The sequence below is a fragment of the Otolemur garnettii genome, unplaced genomic scaffold, assembly GCF_000181295.1.
Source record: "Otolemur garnettii isolate 467f Iridium unplaced genomic scaffold, OtoGar3 scaffold00025, whole genome shotgun sequence".
In the NCBI taxonomy this organism is placed as follows: Eukaryota; Metazoa; Chordata; class Mammalia; order Primates; family Galagidae; genus Otolemur; species Otolemur garnettii.
In genome coordinates, this window is record NW_003852420.1 from 4,658,523 (window position 1) to 4,662,978 (window position 4,456).

Below are 4,456 nucleotides of genomic sequence, written 5' to 3' on the forward strand. Positions count from 1 at the left end.
CGTTAGATGATATCTCAAAGTAGTTTCGATTTGCATTTCTCTGATGATTAAGGATGGTGAGCATTTTTTCATATATCTGTAGGCCATGTGCCTGTCTTCTTCAGAGAAGTTTCTCTTCAAGTCCCTTGCCCATCCTGAGATGGGATCACTTGCTCTTTTCTTGCAAGATACATTTGAGTTCTCTGTGGATTCTGGTTATTAAACCTTTGTCAAAGACATAACCAGCAAATATCTTCTCCCATTCTGAGGGCTGTCTATTTGCTGTCTACTTACTGTGCTTTTGGCTGTGCAGAAGCTTTTTAATTCGATGAGGTCCCAGTAGTGTATTTTTGATGTTGCTTCAATTGCTTGGGGGTCCTCCTCATAAAATATTTGCCCAGGCTGATTTCTTCAAGAGTTTTCCCTACATTTTCTTCTAGTATTTTTATAGTTTCATGTCTTAAATTTAAATCTTTAATCCAGTGAGAGTCTATCTTAGTTAGTGGTGAAAGGTGTGGATCCCAGTTTTATTCTTTTGCAGGTCGCCAGCAGTTCATTTGGGAAGTCATCTGGATAATACTTAGAGAACTAAAAATAGACCTGCCATTTAATCCTATAATTACTAGGTATATATTGAGAAGACCAAAAATCACACTAGAATAAGGATATTTTTATCAGAATGTTAATTGCATCCCAATTCATAATTACTAGGTCATGGAAGAAGCCCAAGTGCCCAGCAACCCATGAATGGATCAATAAATTGTGGTATATGTACACATGGAATACTATGTAGCCATAAAGAAAGATGGAGACTTTACCTCCTTCATGTTTACATGGATGGAGCTGGATATGGGGCAAGGGGAGAGGGTGGGGAGGGAAGGGGGGAGGATAGGTAGAGGGAAGGCAATTGGTGGGATCACATCTGTGGTTTATCATATGGGGGTACATGTGAGTTTTTCTAAATGTAGAATATAAATTTCTTAACACAATAACTAAGAAAATGACATGAAGGCTATGTTGACTAGTTGGATGAAAGTATTTCAAACTGTATATAGAAATGACACACTGTACCCCATGATAGTATTAATATACACAACTATGACTTAATAAAAAAAAAGGAAGCAAGGAAATATGGAAACATTATCAGGAAAGTAAAAAAAGTTTTCCTATAATAGACCTGCTTTAAGAAATTTCAACATATAGTTCCCTACAGAAAGAAAGAAGATGATTCCATAGAGATGGAATGAAAAGTGAAGAAAGTGATAAATACATGACATATCTAAATGAATATTGGCTCTCAAAAATAATAGTAATAGAGGACTTAATATTTATTTATGTGATTAAAATTTATAATAATATATACATTTTAGGAGTAGGCAAAATGTTCAAATTTACTTCTATTTTCTGAATGAGATTAAAGGTGTTAATAAAAATTAAATTTAGGAACTTAAAGATAAAACTTTTAATTTTAGGGTAATCATTGGAAAAAAATTAAGAAAAAAGTAGTGAGTATCAGTTATCCATCACTGTGTAGCAATACTATCACAAACTTAGTTGCTTAAAGTAACATGTATTATTTTATCTCATAGTTAACATGTGTTAAGAGTCTATGCACAGTGTAGCTGTGTTTGCTGCTTCAGAAATGGGCAGTCTGAGTTTTTAAGAAAAAAACTAAAAATTAATAATATGTTATTTACAGTAGAGATTTTTTTAAGATTGAGGCACAAATACACACATTCAAATGAAAATGAAACATGGAAAGGTATGTACTATGCAATCTTAATTAAAATTTGTTGGTACAGCTGTACTAATATTTTCTAAAAAGAACTTTAAGATAAAAGCAATTTTAGAAATCAAGACAATCTTTTTAATGATAAAAATAATAATTCAGAAAGATTAAATAATTTTGTAGTTTCAAGATGCATAATACCATATTTGATAAAAATAAAAGAAAATAGAGAAATTCACAATCACATTTAGATAATAAAACATTCCTCTCTCAGTAATTCACAAAAGAGGCAAAAAAATCAGTAATAATGTAGAAAGTTAATACAAATGGGTTAGACCTTACAAAAGGCTCAAGGTTGAAGGAGGGAGGCGATTCTTGTTATTTTCTGTTCTTCCCCACTTTTGTTGTGTGTAGAACAGTGCTCCTCACCCATAGGGTATGTGGCATTCAAAGTGCCTTCCTGGAAACATAGAGCAGTCACTAGACCTGACAGTGCCTTGATCTTGGACTTTCCACTCTCCAAACTGTGAGAAAATAAATTTGTTCATCATGAATTACCTAGTCTGATGTATTCTGTTATAGCAACATGAATCTGGCTAGGGCAATAGCTAACAGATGCAATATCATTAAATTAAACAGATAGTTATTGAGCACCTACTGAGTACCAGGCATTATTCCAGATACTTGGGATAAATCAGAGAACAACTCTGATGAAGATTCTTCCTTCATTGAGCTTACATTTTAATGCAGAGGAGGGGACTGAAAGACTATACACAATGTAATAAATATGTAAACTCTGTTGTAGTTAGAAGATAATCAGTACTGTGGGGAACAGATAGAGCAGGAAAGGGTGGTCAAGAGTACTGAAGAAGAGCTGGTTATATACTTTAAAATGTGGTGAAAATGTAACATTGGAAAAAATATTTGAAGAAACTAAATCATGGAATAAAAATTATTTTCTGACCTTAGGGATGCTTACAGTCCTTCCTTCAGCCCGAGAATGCTCAATGCATGTGATTGAAACATCTTTACAATATCACTCAAGTATAGGTAAGCCAAATCCCTGAAATTGTAGGCAAAAATAATAAAACTGGCCAACATGCAGATTCTGGTCATTTATTTGCCTTGCTATAGTTTGTTTTTCATGTCTGCTTTTATCATTAAGCAAGCCTTCTTAAATATCTTTTAAGATACAACATTGCAGGAAGAGAAGACAGAACTCAGGAAATAAATACACTCACAACAAAGGAGACAGAGGACACACAGGACTCCTGTGACCCATGTGTTGGTCAAGTGGAAGGGAATGAACCCAATGCTACTTTGATTCTTGCTCCTGCTGACCACTTGGTAGGCTGTTGGAAATCCAATAGTGTCTGTAGTGAATAATTACCCAGGAAACTAGTGGCCAAAGGCAGAGTGACAGAAGGATAGAATGTGTCATTATATCACAGGAGATGGGGTAGTGGAGCCCAGGAGGAGAACCAACAGATCCCTAGGGAAGGGTCATCAGGAAGTGCTTTCACTCTGCTGAAGCCAGAGTACGTGAAGCTTTTTCGCAACAGTTCCGGGTAAGTGAGTATTTCTTGTTCTCCTGGTCTTCTCTTGGTTAACTTTACTATTCCAGAACATATTGATCATACAGCTATTGAGTGGAAGAGGGAAAAGAGGGAAAAAGGAAGACAACCACGACTTCTCTCCAAAACCAGCCTGTAGTTAGCCCCAGCTAGAAAAACAATATATGTTAAACAAATCATGTTAATACATGATTATTTCCTAGAGGTGGGCATGGTTAAGTATTCAATTGTGACTAAATAGCCTGAAATAGTATATGACTTTCTATTAAATTAAGGGCAACTATAAAACCATAGTGACTGCCTGGATTTTCACCTGAAGGCAAAGGAGGTGTCCATTATTACTCACCACCAACGGACAGTGAGAGAGAAAAATAAAGCTTCTTTTATGATTGCACCTTATGAGTCAAATATCTTTAATATGTTGACCCATGATTAAGGCTTTCTGAAGCCCACTCATGAAGACCAGTGTGTGGTGGGTGGGGTGGCAACTCTAGCCCAAGTTTGAGTACATGAGACCAACAGCCCAACTCACAGTGCTTTCTCTTGTGATGTTGGACCAGATTCTGAGAGATGCCTGAGCAAATGCTCACAAATCCAATTCCTTTCTAGGATTCTTAAACTTCAGTAATGGCGCATTAAGAACCAATGGCTAATTTTGTTGAACATGAAGATTTCCAGGTCCCACCCAAGAGACTCTGATTCATCAGGCTCAGAATAGATCATTGTTGTTATGATGTAGGTGGTCTGGAGCCTGCTTCTTTAATGGGCATATGAATCACCAGAAGATTCTGTTAAAGTACATTCTGACTCACAGGTCTGGATTGCACAAGACTGTGTTTCTCACAAGCTTTCAGGTGATGCTGATCAAAGTACTACCCTGTTTGAGTAACAATAGGACATTGGTTCCTAAACCCACCTTCCTTGCTTAAGAATCACAGATAGTACCTAATCAATATACAGATTTTAGATCTTTACCTTCAACTTGTTGACTCACAATGTTCAAGTGAGGAATCTAGGAAATAAGGGACATTCTCAAGACCTTCCTGGAGACTGAAGCCCACCTGAAGACCTTCATAATATCCCAGGAGGTATCCAACCTTTTTTCTGCTGCAAATTGGAAGAATAAAAGTCATCTTGGGCCACATACTAAATACACAAATACTAACAAAAATTG